General features: G+C 45.1%; 1 long non-coding RNA gene across 3 annotated transcripts; it reads left to right on the top strand.

Moving 5' to 3' along the window:
- Window positions 1,017-13,124, top strand: LOC110402924. Of its 3 annotated transcripts, none has more exons than XR_002441400.1 (3): window positions 1,017-7,161; window positions 8,677-8,826; window positions 11,738-13,124. It is a non-coding gene; the product is annotated as an uncharacterized LOC110402924 (long non-coding RNA). The 3 variants fall into 3 exon arrangements; XR_002441401.1 differs by lacking the exon at window positions 1,017-7,161 and adding an exon at window positions 7,784-8,063; XR_002441399.1 differs by lacking the exon at window positions 1,017-7,161 and adding an exon at window positions 8,070-8,323.

Genomic DNA, 15,043 nt, shown 5'->3' with positions numbered 1-15,043 from the left:
TTGTTCTATTATTGGGTGTAAACTACTTTCCACTGCTTGCAGAGCAATTTTTAAATTTCTCTGGAGGTTAATGTCTAGTCATTTCTAATTGAGTTTGGATGGGGAAAGCTGTTTTGCCTGAAAGGCAGTCAGTGTGGGAGATGGAACGCAGCATTCCCTGCATGAGGTTCACCTGCAACAACCAGATCAGTTGGTCTGTGTCAAACACTGTGGGTTTTGTTTCTTTTTCTAGTAAAATCTGGATAGAGCAGGAATCCCAGAACAGATGGCAGGCCCTCTGTTTGTACTCACCTTCCCTCTAAAGGAAATCCTCTTGCCATATTCAGATCAAGAGCTTTAGTTGGAAGTAGGCTTTAAAACCCCCTGCTTCTCATTCTTCTTCCCCGGCTGAGAGGGGTAGCATGGAGCATGGGAGGCTTTGTAGGAGTAGGTGATACAAGAACGACTTCTTAGTAACACTGTTGTTAAATATTTGCCTCAAAATGAAGTCAGATTCAGCTTCTGGTCTAACCCTCCCATCACAGGTGCCTCCTTCCTATCTGATCTTTAACTTTCAATTGCAGTTGAGTTTTCTTTGGGCTTTATATCCACAGAAGTCCCATAAGTACACCTTTATGAGGCTTTTTTCATTTCAGTGGGGGAACAGCACTTCTTTGCAGGTAGAAGTCACAAATCCAGAGTATCAGTGGTCTGTTCCTTTGATGGTTGGACTAGGTGATCTTGTAGGTCTTTTCCAACCTAGCTCATTCTATGATTTTATGAAATACTGTTTCATAGATGTTTGCTATTGTCAACTGACCTTGGTATGTTCATTCCTCCTCTAGAACATGTTCACATCTCACTGCTGAATTGCATCCTCTCCTTTTCAGAAAGGGCTGAATCTCTGTGCCCCTTTATTTCAATTACTGGTTAAAACCTACCTAACAGAGCAGGCACCTTATATTGGCTTCCTGGCTTAAGAAAGAGGAAAGAGGCTGAAGAGAACTTCTTTTTCATGGGGAAATGGGGGCAGATAAGGGAAAAGGTGGCTCTTTCAACATTCAAAAATACGTTCTGATCAGCAAGGAGAATAGCAAAGCTGCAGATCTTTAATGTTGACTAAAATGGCCCCCAGGCAAAATTTCCCTTCTTCCCTCCCTGTGCTTTTACAGGGAGGTGGGTGAGCCGACTGAAAGAGAAGCATATTAGTGTGGTTAAGGGGGGGTAATTTTAAGGAAGCCAACGGCAGCCAAGCACCACTAGTCTCAAGGTACCTTCCCTTTGTCCTTTCAGGATCTGGTGGCACAGAGCACTCGGCAGGTATTTTGCCGACCTTCATGCGCAATGTTTCATAAAGCACATTCGGATTTGCGTTTGCCCACACGTTTTGGAAATTTTTCAGCATTGTTGGCTGCGTGAAAGGAAGCTACAGTTTTGCATTGTGTGGTATTTTCTTCTCCTGTCTCCTCCTTCCTCGTGTTTATTGAATCCTTTATCAGAGATGGAAAGGTGCTGTTTTTTTTTATTTTTTTCAGGGCTGTGGGTGGGCTGGCTCTCAAGGTAGAGAGCAGCTTGGTTAATTTTCAGAACTAATTTTTCTTTGGGCCACTCCAGTGGCAGCAACAGGCTTCAGATGCGGCTTCCATGGAAACATACTGCCATGGAAACCGAGAGGCTTGACAATCCTGAAGAAATATTTGCTTGTACCCTTCCTTCCCTCCGTCGTTCCGTTTCCCATGTGATACATGCGTGTCTGGTTACCCCTGCCAGATTCGATCAGTGCATTCAAAATGCTCCAAGCACAGAAATGCAATTCTCTCAGAAGAACACAAAACAAAAGTCCTAAAAGCAATGGTGGCATTTCACTGGCATTGTTTGCACAAAAAGCTATTGCGAGTCTGGAGGAAGATGCCACTGAGCCACGTTCTGGTGGGAAAAAGCCCTAAAAGAAATGCTTCAGCATTAGATTATTTTATGGGGACTGGCTGGAATGGGCTGCTCTGGGGAATCAGGTCCTGCACCCCATCAAACATATTGACGCATCCAGTGGTTAACATAGAGAGAGAGCAGCAGTGCTTTGCTGGGTCCCTTCCAGCTGGTTCATTTGATGCTGCATTTTCAGTTGCTGCGTGTCACAGCTGCTTTCACACTAACATTGGTTAGCAAAGTTTGGCAGGGTGACAAGCAGCCACAGTTCATCAACTTTGCTCCGATCCATTGTGGGGTGGGAGGGGGAATGGGGCCTTCTGAAATGTTTTGCTGTGCAAGAAGCAGGGCAAGGGCTCTGTGTGGCAGTGAGTGAGCCAAGTAGATGAGAGTGAGGCTTTCTGTTTGATCAAGAGCAAAGCTCGTAACACTGTGTGTGGTGAGTGAGGTATGGGCCTTGTCTCCTCCACCGTTCCCTCACCCCAAAGCATCCTGAACTGCAGAGACTGTTTCTGGTTAGCTGACCTGAAAATAACAGTGCTTGCAGCTCCAGGCTGCATTTAGGGAAAGCAAAATTGCTTCCTGTATTTCTTGCTCCCTTTTCCGCTCCTCTGTTTCACTCTGTGTTTCATCCAGGTGTTTACCTTGCAGTAGCTTCAGATCCATTTGCTTAGCCCACAGGCTCCAGCAGAGTGCTGGGATCTCTACAGACTTGTGAAATGAAATGGGGAGACAAATCGTGGAGCTGTGTGCAGGAGGAGAGCTGACAGATTAACACAGGTTGGTGAATTGGGAACGTGGGGCCAGGTCCTGTCCTCCTCTGTCAGAGAACTGTGTGATAGGAAAAATTCTAATGTGAACTGTTGCTACTTTAATGGATTTGCAATGGGCAGTTAGAGCTGTACCTATGTCTCCCTGTTGTAATACTTTGCATGGCCTATGGGATACTCAAAGTAGTGGACTTTTCTTAATGCCACCTGTGCACGTTGTGTTTTGTTTCTGTGGGAACATGCAATTTTTGGAGAAAAAATGCATATCCTTGCTGTGAAAACCTTTTGTGGATCAAATAAATCCCATGCCCATCCTAAGCATGGAGCTCTAGCACAAAGCTTCAGCAAGTGCTTGTCCCACAGTGGCTTGTTTCCTCTAGTACTGAGCTGTGTCATATCATCGCTGCTCTGCGCAGCAGCCTTCAAGGAGTTAGGATCCTTCCAGGCTGTGCTTGCAGCAGACATGCAGTACTGTCCAGGCTAAATGGGGGATGCCATCCAGAACATTCTCTTTTTGTGAAAAGATGGTGTCACTCCTGACTATGGAAAATTCCCTGTATGTGCTACACGTCCTCCCACCAGCAGCTGCATGCAGCTTTCCTCACGTCCTGGCTTGGAACTGCCTTGAAGGCCACCATGCCCTCTGATGCTGTTTCATCAGAGCACTTTCCCTCTCCTTTCTGCAGGTGCTCTCAGCTTCATCGCGATGCAGGAAGGGGAGTCTACGAAACCTGTCTCCTTTCTGATCGGTTGATTTCATTTTAATTGAAACTGGAACAGACTTCACCCTCCAGGGTTTGGCCGCCCCATTTCTTTTCATTGAAGCCTCAACCACTTGAGCAGCGTTGCAAGCTATCATCCCCCTCTTCATGCCAAATGCCCAACTGTGGCATCCAATTTCTCCATGCAGTCTCATTGCAGAAAACCAGCAGCGATCTCTGCTCTAGCAGCTTGAATGCAGCCCTGGGGCTTGGGCTGCAACCACAGAACAGACTATCTGCTTCCTAACCCAGCACACAGTCCTAGCCCCTTCTGCAAGGAGAAAGTGCCTCTCCCTGAAAACTCAGCTATGTTTCTGCAAGTGTTTCTGCCACAATTCTGCACTTTGGGAGAAAAATAAATGGCATCATGAAGGAACTCCTCAGAGTGGGGAAAGAGAGAGAAAAAAAAGATATGAAGTCATTTGCAGGCATCCTATATCCACTCATATCCAGAATGGAGAAAGACCTCAGTGAAATTCCTTTTTATTTCTTTTTTTCTCTTTTTTCCTCCTCTTTAATCATTGCCAGTTTCCTCTTGCTATTTTTGGAAAAATTCTTGGCATTTTCCTCCTCTTCTGCCCTTTCTTTCTTTCTCTCCAGTCTTGTGTGGAGCTGAGCATTTCGGGGTGGGAAGGAGGCTTTGCCAAGTGCTTTGCTTTGTAACCAGCTTTGCTGCTGTCCTCAGACACCTGCAAGTCTCTCAGAATTGCAAACCTCTTTTACATATAAATAAGGTCTGCAATGTTCAGGAGCTACGGTTATGAGTTTATAAGGGAAGTGATCAGATTAATAGGGCAGCAATGAGAGTGTTCAATTATACTGGCTTCTGATTAATTACCCTCTGTCAGACCACGTCAGCACACCTCCTAACTCTGGAAGCGCCTGAGATCTGTGGAGGAATGAGGCCTTTGCCTTAACCAATGGCAAATCCAAACATGCCCCAGCACTAACAGATAGTTTCTCCCACTCCTTGGTTCGGTGGGAAAAAAAGGTTGCCAAAGTCTCATCCAAGTATTTGAAGCCATTTTGGACAATTTGCTTTAATCTCTTCTAAAAGACATCCCTGGTATTTGCATTCTTTCTCAGCTTTTGCATGTAAATACGCTGAGCCCCTTGGGTGGGAAAAGCTCCCCATCCCAACTCCAGCCACATGCAGAGAGGCATGTTGCTGTCTTACCCACTAGCATCCACGCTTCTCTGCTAGCCAGAAATATTTCACCTGGTTGTGTTAAGGTTGCTCAGATGTCTCGGTATTTCCAGCCATTAAATTGCTTCTGAACACCCAGTGCTTTCCTCTCCTCTGGGAACAGTAGAATGGAGGTCAAGTCTTTGCTCTTACAGCAGAAATTCCAGTTGCTCTCTCATGGCATTTTTGCCTGCTATTGAATTTCTGCCCTGTTACATTACTGAGGTTGTCATCATCTTTCTTCTGATATTGTAGTCCTCTTCAAAATGGTGGCTCAGTGTCATCAGCAGATCTCCCTGCCTGGCTTCTCTTCCCATCTTGGTCACCAGATGATTTAATTGCTTGATGGATTGGGTTGTTGCTGCTTTCTCCTCGTTCACTAGATCCTCTTCTGTCAGCACAACCGTGGCATTAAAAATCCTGGCTTCTGTGCAAATCCCTCTGTTAGGAAGCTAGCATGACTGAAGCTACTTGTACAGGAGCTGTATAACTAATCTCTTCACAAAAATATGCAAAATCTGATTGAAGAGTGTTTCTCAGTGAAAGAATGAGCATGTCTGGGAATGAACGAGTGGGTGGTAGCCTGCCATGTAGGCAGTGCTGCTCTTTCAAGCTTTGGAATAGCTAAAGGACGTGCTTCCCAGAGCTCCAGATTCAGGTTTTATCTTCCTAACAATGGCAATTAAAATAAGCAGATACCTGTTGTTTATAAAGCTTCAAAACACTTAATGCCTTTTGCTTTAGTATGGGAACTATACAGCTGTAAGTAAAAGTAGAGATCTTATGTGTGTGTTTCTCTTCTGTTTTCTTCCCCATTCCTGACATGATGCTGACAAGTTCAGATTTCTTCCACTTTTGATTACCAGTTGATATCTAAATCCTGCAAATTCGATTTGTGAGCCCTCCAGATAACACCCTTCCTCTCGCTGCCTGTGCTGCTTCTGGAGTAAAGATGCTTGTCCATGCACTGGTGGGATTCTGCAGGGCTCCGTTTGGGTGCCCTTTAATGGTGTCATGAATGACTTGGATGCAAGATTTGAAGATAAACTAAGTAAACTTGTGGATGATGCTAAACTGTTGTCTCCCTCGATGGCAGAGCGACCTTGCAGAGAAAACTGGGCAAATTGGAGGGCTGGCAATCACCAACTGCGTGAAGTTCAACAAGAGCCAATGCCGGATTCTGTACCCAGGACGAGGCGAGCACTTTCCTTTTGCTTTTCAGGTTACATGAGGCTAGAAGCCAGACTTTTCGATCAGGGTTTTGTTTTGTTTCAAAGCTTTGTTAAAAGAACAAGCTGCTACACATCACCTCTTCTTGCCATTGGCATATGCAAGGCAACTCGCTCCTCTCTCATGGGCTGTTAGCTCTTCTGAATTACATCGTATTTATTGTGCAATGAGAGCACACACATAACCTGTTACTGGGGACCTGCATAGTGAGTCGTTTGCATGCTTAAAGCCTGTGACTGGATGTGGAAGTTCTCCAGCACCATCAGTTATTCACAAGCTGCACATAAACAGATCCCTTAAATTATGCTTTTGGAAATGTGTCCCCTCTTGAGCTTCTTCATTATCAGTTCAAGACTGTGACAATATGGTACAGTATCTGATTGATGACTGCCAGCTTCTGCCTGCTTCTCTGCAGCCTTTGAGCCTTGCATGAGTTCCTTAGATGGGCTTAATCCCTCAACTGAACTTCAAGAAATGCTGCCAAACTTTCCCAATAGCACCAAAGTCACTAAGCTTCCTTTCCCTCCCCACTCCTGTTGTGGCTTTCCTTTTCTTTCCATGTGTTTTTTTTCTTCTGTTGAATAATTCAGCTAATAGACTGGCACTTGAATGCTCAAGAGCTGCATGTTCCCTAATGAGGGGAGCAGCTTGCCAACTTTTTTTTTATCTTTCCAGTTGTTTGACTGCAAACCCAACATCGTTAACAAATCAACATGGAATAGCTGTGGAAATACAGAACAAATTGTGGTTGTCTTAAGTGTGCAAGGAATTAAAAATAGAATGAAAGAAACCCAAACGCTGCACAGGAAAAGAAATATGGGAGTGAAGTGTGCCTTGAAGGAAGGGATGATGATACATATAAATCTCATTGCAACCTCACTATGCCTTGCAGTATCTGCAACCAGGAATGATAGATGGGAAAATGGGTGTTAACTCTCCCAAGAGACGAAGCTGTGCTAATTCGGAAGATAGGTCTAGGTGAATCTGTTGGCAGCTCTGCTTTTTTCCATGTTGATGTGAATCAAGGTTTGCATGCAGAGAATTTTTTTCTTTCCCAGCTTGATTTTTTTAAAGCCTGAAGTTTTACAGTCCATGTGACACAGGGCAGAGTTAAAAAACAACTGTGACGTTTTGCAGGTGGATGAATCCCAAATTGGCCTGAGTTTGTTCAGACTACGATTCACAATGATATGTTTCAGATGTATGGTTAGTCCTTGGCTCTCCATGCATTTTTTCTTTCCTGGATCCCCATCTCTGCTTACTGGAGCTGCTCTTGGTGCTTGAATGGTCCTACCAGTTCTCCAAGCAGGTGAGAATGTGTGCAAAGTTTCTTGTTTCCTTTGCTGGATGTTCAATGCATTTCTATCCCTTAAGGACTTGACAGTGAACCCCTTTCAGACCTGGCTAGATATTTAATAGCATCCAGCTCCTAGCATGCATGCTTAAGGAAGCTTCTTTCTTGTTAAGCAGCAGTTTAGTTGTGGAGAGAGTGCAAACAACATCAATATCTTCATTTTCGAAGCAAAGATGTGTTCGTGATGGGAACAGGCAAGATATGAACATTAAATATATGGAGCTTTTCTTCCACTGTCATTCACATTTTGGGGATGAGGGAATGGAGACCTGTGAAGCTGATGTGGCTCAGACAAGTCCTCATGCAAGCCAGTAGCTTGCACAGGACCAGGCCTCCCATCTCGAATCTCCTCCCAGTGAAATTCTGCAGCTGGACTTAAATTACACTGAGACCTGCATGGGTTTAATATCATTATCTTAACTGTGTGCCCAGAAAGTTTGTTTTCTAATTTCTTTCCTGTTGTGTTGCAAGCATTTACACAAAATGCAGAGCACGGAGCCGAATGGCAGAAGTGAGCAAAATTTAGCAGTTTTGGATTGAGCTAAACTGGTTTTAATTGGAAATTAAAATCCCACTCATCTGGCCTGTGATTGCTGTTAAAGGATCCTTTGAAGGTGCAAAGCTGGCTTCAATCAGCATTACTGTAGAGACATTCAGGGAATGACACCAAATTAAAGTGGTTAAAGACCTGACTTAGGTTTGCTTGCACTCAAAATATGGGGAGAGGACACTGAGATGAACAAAAATGAAGATGGATAAAAATAAGAAAATAAGAAAGCAGCCCAAATGAATGACTCTGAGATATCTCATGGAGTGCTGCCTAAAATGCATCCTCAGGGAATGCTGACTTAGAAAAGGTGGATTTCATTTGCACACAAGTGTCACTGAGCACCCTACCTTCTGTCTCTTGCTTGTTTATGATCTGTCTTCTGTTTCCCATCAGTCTTGCTTATCCCTTAGTCCATCCTTCATCTCTTGGTGGCAGAAGCTAAAATAACCTTCTGCTTTGCATGGCACGGATATGTGTGATATGAAGCCAGATGGCTGCAGAGATGAGCAATTGAGAGTGTCTGCATGTTATTGATTGCATCTGCTATTTTTGCAGCTGGAGGTGAAGGTAAGGTTCCCAGCAGCAGCCAGTAACAGGTGGACAGAGAGTGATGTGGCTTGTTGGTATGTCATTAATATCTGCTGGAATGGGATTTACTCAGCCCTACTCTGGGCTTTGATCTCCTGCAGGACTGTGAGATCATAGGAATGGGCATATTCTATCTTGCACTTCCAAGTGCTGTTCAGGAGCCCACCTTGATGCACCACTGTGATCCCATTTTACTTGGTTGAAGCTGAACTCATGTTCATTGTTTCTTGCTCTTCCTCCTTTGTTTTCCTCTTACAGCTGCACTGTATTGCTAAAAATACTTAAAAACGTATCATTCACTGGGCTGCTTCCTCTGCTTGTTCTTGTTCCAGGCACAAACATCCACCTCTCTCTGAATACCTGTCTCATCTGTTTAAATTAAATCACTGCTTCAGAGAAGAACTTCAACTTCAGGGAACAGTTTCTGTTATTCTGTGACTCTAGCTTGTCTCCTCACATGCAACAAGAGAGCAATACTCAAGGTAAGGGCCCAGTCTGGTAATCACTAAAGGGAAGAATTAGTAACCCCATCATCCTCTAGGTTGGAAACTGGAACCTCTTGGCTTCTTGCTGAGAGGTAGAAAGGCTGTTTTGGGTCAAGGTAGATTTGTCTAACTCTGCATTCTGGTTCTGTCAGTGGCCAGAAGGAAAATGTGTAGTTGGTATACCTTCTGGACCTGTAATGCCTAGCCTCCGGCAATCAGCAGCTTAATGACTTCATGAGCTGGAGGCACACTGTGCAGGCTGCAAAAGGCAGAGATATGTTGTCTTTATGAAGCTTGAAGAAGACTTGCTGTTCCATTTTTCCCACTTTTGATTCACGGCAATCCTACACCCTTGTGGCTCAGGAGACAGGCTGAACTTCAGCTGTTCTTGATTGGGATGTTTCAGAGTCTGGTTCTGTAGGGGATGAGTTTTGCTGTATGGTGTTTCCTAAAGTTGTTTGCAAGCTCTCTTCTGGATTTTCCTTCTGGAAAGCAGCAGTGTCAGAGTTTGATTACTTTTTGGAACATCTGGCTCTCCTACAAGGAGGAACCAGAAATAAACCCCCAAATAAGTCTGTTAAAGGACTCCAGAGAAACAACATAGACATAAAACAGTTTAGGTCTGATTATGCCATGAAAACTACGCCAGTTCAGAGCCAGAGGGGATCGGCCTTGTAATATTTGGAAGGCTGTGGTGGTGACAATGGCCTAAGGCAGGTATGTGACTGGTGGCCACACAGGTGCCTGAATCCCTTGGGAACTTGCTTGAGATTTTCCATCTGTGCCACATCTTCCATTAAGGTACTTCTGCTGTGCCAGCTCTGTTCGTAAGGGGTTTTGTGCCTCAGGCACTGCACACCTCTCTGCTCAGAGCCTCAGGCATTTTGGTATCTGCAATTCAGGGGCTTTCAGGATGAGATGACAGGCAGTTTGAGGTGGGATAAGGTACTTCTCTATATGCAAAGTATAGAAGTAGTACACTTTCCCTTCCCACAGGACAGCAATAAGCCAGTAAAATCCCACAAGGTGGCTCAGTTCCACTCAAGATGATGGTCGTGCACACAGGTCTCTATGTTCTTTGTGTCTGAAACGGAGTGCAATTTGATTCTACTTTAAAAATTACATTCCCCGTATAACAACTTTTTTTTTCATTTAGCCACAGCCGCGTACGCAATTACATATATTTATTGTGCATATGTTCACACATACAACTGCTCCAATTCTGAGTGTGGCTATTTCCTATCTGATGTGATCTGACTACAGCAAAAATTAAAATAAAGATTAGATTAGTTACCGTGGTAACAGCTACCCCTGCCTCATATGACGCACGGATTCTGTGAAGCGAAGGAGCACGTATCAATTTACACTCTTAATTTTTGGGACATGCAGGGCTCAGCTCTTCCCAGGAGGTCCTCTGATGACACCAAGTGCTGTCTCTGTTTTCATTCAGCAGCTCATCCTCTTTGACTTTCTGTAATTCACAAGAGCTTTGGAGCTGTTGCCACCGTCTTTTGGTAGAAACAATCTTCATTTCAGTTTCTTTCTTCAAACAAACAAACCAAAGAGAATATAAATGCAGTGAGAGAAGGCTGGTATGGGGGATACTGAGGTTGTGAGAGAAGGGCTTGGTCTTTTAGGATATAGGCAGCACTGGAGATGTTTGCTGTAATTGAGAATGAACTGAGCATGTGGTTGAGGCTGCAGGCAAGGAGGACTCAGGGCAGCCCTGTGCCACCTCCAGCCCATGGGCCATATACCACCTTGGCCACCAGTAGGGTTGCCCAAAGGCAGAGAGAAGGAGAGGGGATTCCCCTGGTTGGCAGGCACGGTGAGGAAGGACATGTTCCCCCCATCTGCGGTTGCTCAAGCCCTTTGTCCACGCTGAGTATTTCTTTACCCACTGATTATTTGCAGACATGGGGATATCTGATCAGAGACATCTCGCAGCTGAGAGCCAGGTGACTGTGTTCAGAGCAGGGAAAGGGCATCAGGGCAGAGCCTGTGCATGGACAGAGGCTGTATGGATGATCAGAAATTGCTAATGAGGGGGGGAATTTTCAATAATATCAGCACCTGTGAATTAGCTAGGATGCATGCAAAAGATAGTAACGGTCAGATTTGCTAGGCTGTCTTGGTTAATTTGTTTCCATGACTGTACGTCAAGGTTTTAAATGTTTCTGCCTTGTGCTGGAGAAAAATAAACAGTCTCAAATAGGAGTAGTCAAATTAATGATGTCTTGTGGTGTGAGATCTCACTCGTTACATCTCCCAGCTATCAGATCTGTTAAGGTGTGGGATGAGACAAATTATCAGGTCTGCAGGGGAAGAGCACATGAAGAGATAATACAGTTGACTGCAGTTAATGATTACTACTATGTGTCTGCGTACATTACAGGGATAATGTGTCTTTTTGATTCATGCCTGCTGGACACACATCCGCAGTGTCTTTCAGTCTACATCCTCGGTCTCTACTCAGGATTTATTCCAGAGCTATCGCTACTCTCAAAGTTACACCTTTCAGAGCAGTGTCTCACGTCACATCCTTTCCTATCCAGGGAGCTTCAGCCGACGTAGGGTTTCTCACCAGTGTGGTCAGGATTTACTGGATCTAATAAAACTGTTTCTAAAGCTGGGATAAAGAGCCACAGGCTCTCATGAAACACCAGATCATACGTTCTCCTGAGTTTCCCATGGAAAACCCGTCAGGAAGAGCTTTTGTTGTGGCCGTGGTTTTGCGTGCTGAATGAGGACAAAATGTCCCACGGTGCAGTCTGAGGCATCTGTGTTTTCACAGCTGTAAGAACAGAAATACATTAAGTGTGCTAATTATATTAATTAAAGTTGTGCTGCTGTTTGTGTGAACATTCTCAGAGAGGAATACAGATTTTTCCCATTGTTTTACTTGCAGACAGAAGCTGGAGGACAATTCTGCAGTACGCGGTCGCACGTGCTGGGATTTCTGCAATGCAAAGTAACACCTCCTGTTCTTTAAAAATGTATTTTAAAAATACATCCACTGAAAGCAATGTTCCTCTTCTCCAGAGGGACTCTCTAGAGACTTCAACGCTTGAAATCTGTTTGCTTTCTCTAGCGTCTCTTAACTTGAGCCGTGCTCCTGTTCTCAGATCCTTTTTGTGCCTCTGCTGCTTTTTCCCCTTTTCCTCCTTTCCTGACTCCAGGGCCTCCCTGTTACTGGCTGCAATAAGGCACCAGCTCTGGAAGGCCAAGGTCCTTTACTCTGCAGCACTCCTGCTGTGGCTAAGGGAGGGCAGCTGCTGGCAGTGTGAATAGGAGCGATAGGCTGCCTCTCAACACAAGTGCTCTATTTATGGGCTGTTAAGGACTCCTGAAATAATGCAGAGTTCTGGATGTCTCCTTATGAAGGCTGCAGAAAGAACTGTCTTTCCTGCTTCATGGCTTACGACCAAAGCAGCTGCTGTGAGATGGAGACTGTTAGAAATACGAGGGTACCTGTGCCAGCTTCTGTCCTGTGTTGATGCAATTGCCTTGGCTATGCTAGCACTGAGCATTTGCAGAATAGTTTTCATCCGGTCTGGCCTAGACATCCTCATTTTCTATCTAGATTCACTTGACAGGAGCCAAATGTTGCCCTTCCTTCAGTGAGATTTATTTCTCCCTCTCTGCTTGGCAGCTTACATTTTCAAAAACTTGTACAAACACAGCCTCCCTCCCAAATTGGCAACGAGATTTATAAGCAGTTGCAGAGCCACATCCTCTTCTGCTCTGAGCATCAGGAAACTTAACGCAAAAGGGCTGGAACAAGTGGAGGGGCTTGTTCTAGCAAGACCTGAAACAAACTGCCTCTTTGTTAAAATGCCGCTTGCAAAATTAGCAAAAAACATAATGCAGAAACGAAGGCATGAGCACCCTGTGCAGACAAGCAATGCTCCTGCTTGCCCACTGTCTTCAGCACCCGACCTTGGCTGGCATCAGTGTTGCACCTTCATCACAGTAGGTTAAGAAAGCCTGTCTGGCTCAATTTCAGCTTCTGCCTAATGGAAGAAGAGTAGAAACAAAGATTTTGGGGCTGGACAGGGCTTTTGGAAGACTGTCCTGCTGCCCCAAGGTGAGAGTCGTATATAAATAGGATCAGTGTATGCATTATTACGTGTTGTCAGATGCAATAAATCCTTTGTATCTTTACATGCAGTAGATTCAGGTAGATCTGTGCTCTGTTGGTACTTTTCTCAGCAAATGTAATCTAATGCTTACAGCAGGCTTCCTCAAGCACAATGTGTTGTACTTCCCTCCCAGTACAAGCTGTCTCTGTTGGCTCTAAACTGCAATAACAACTATCTTTAATCATCTTTCTCGTTCAGCTTGTAATAGGCAGCTTCACCACAGAAGACGATCTTGAGAATTTTCCTAGCCCACATCTGGTATGATCCAGCCTGGTTTCTATTTCCTATCCCCTTATAATAATTAGTTGGTGGTGAAACATGAGGAGAAGTTGTCTGGCCCCAGAGAGCTGATATTTGCTTCCTTTGATAGATGAAAACGGGAGAGTGGGTGAAAAGCACTGGGTCACACTGCCCTCACAAGACTTACAGAAACAGCAGCTAATCTTCATCCTGAAATATCACTTGGAAAGTGTGAGCTTTCCAAGCGGGATGTGTCAGCAATCTTGGGAAGAGTTCCTGCCTACTGAATCAGTGACAAAACGATCCAGCACAGCAGGTGATGAACGTCCCTTTCCACCGTATTCTGCTTTCTATTGCCAGATCTTTAGATGCAGTACTTAGTTACATGGTTAGTGGGCAATATTGGTGGTAGGCGGATGGCTGGACTGGATCATCTTAGAGGTCTTTTCCAACCTTAATGATTCTACAGTTCTATGATCTTCACCAAAAAAACCATCATGAAGCCTTCTGCACCCTAGTGGCATGTTTTCCAGGCAGCCTTGCCCTGCTCCTGCAGCCTGGAAGACCCAGAAGGGTGGTGAAGTGAAGGAAGGAGTCCTGTGAGGGATAAAGCAAACTGGATGCTGTTCTGGGGTAAATGGTCTTGTTTCATGCCAGAGCAGGTTGTAAACCTGTGGCCTTCCTGTACCTGCCATCAAAGGATTGCCTGGAGCTGCTGGGAACTGCTGGCCACAAAATTGTCTCATTTCAGTGAAAATCACATGTGGACAGACAAACTTTCTCCTGCATCTGCAGAGCACTGGGCTCTGGGGACTGCATCTTCCTATGGGAACATTACAAGAGTGTGGTTAAGGGCTTTCATGTGGGCCATGTGGTCCCTTTACTCCTTTGTTTTCTATGGGTTCACCTGTGGGTGAGCTGAGCAGTGTGTTGTTTGACAGAGATTGTTTCTGGCATACTGAAACCAGCATTTGTCCTTGCTGGACCCAGAAGACGTGTGTTAGTGCTCGTGCAGTAGGGCTGGATGCATTAACACAGCAGGCAGTCAGGACCTGCAGTGCTGGAGCCACAGGGCTCCGCTCCAAGCAGCAGCAAAAGGAGCCAGAAAGCATCTTGAGAAGGGTCTGAAATGCAGCTTCCCCAGCAGCAGCGCTGCCTACCACAGTGAGTTTTGCAGAAAGAAAAAGACAGGAGAAAGTGGGAGCCTGGGGTGATTTTGCACCTGAAGTCATCCTCATGTGCTTCCCTGCTGGGTAAATCACCCTCAGGTGTCTGACCCCTCAGGTTTTTGGGTGTCCTGAGGGGCTGTGCAGGGCAGATAAGGCTTCAGCAGGTGTCAGAAGCTGATACTTCATTGAGGATCCCTTTTCTACATAAACCAAAAGCCATTCTGCTATGAATCTTGCCACTTTCCTCCTCTAATAAGACAACTAAACAGCCAAATACCTTTTGTTATTTATATTCAGGGACTGTAGCTGTCCTTGAGTGTTTAAAGCAGACAGAGAAATCCATTCCTTTGCAAGATAGGGTCATGTTTTTACATGAGCTGTCTGCTCTCAGGCCTGGTTGCTGCTCAGTGGGTTTTGCAGTGACTCCAGTTTCTTTTAGTAGCTGCAGGAGGCTCTGGGGACCTGTGGCTCCAGCCTGGCACGCTGCATGGGTTGGGTTTTCTGACTTCCTACTTGAGTCCCCACTATGAGCCGCATTGCTGTGTTAGTCCTCTGGCCTTTCATCTTCGCTCTGCGTGATGTCCTGATTGCACTGTGATGTCTTATTGTTGCAAGGAGCTCGAGGTGTTACAGGACAGAAGCGGGGCACAGTTTATGGTTAGT

This window comes from Numida meleagris, chromosome 7 (assembly GCF_002078875.1).
Source record: "Numida meleagris isolate 19003 breed g44 Domestic line chromosome 7, NumMel1.0, whole genome shotgun sequence".
NCBI lineage: Eukaryota > Metazoa > Chordata > Aves > Galliformes > Numididae > Numida > Numida meleagris.
Note: the sequence above shows the minus strand (reverse complement) of the source record. Positions and strands in the feature narration are given on the sequence as shown.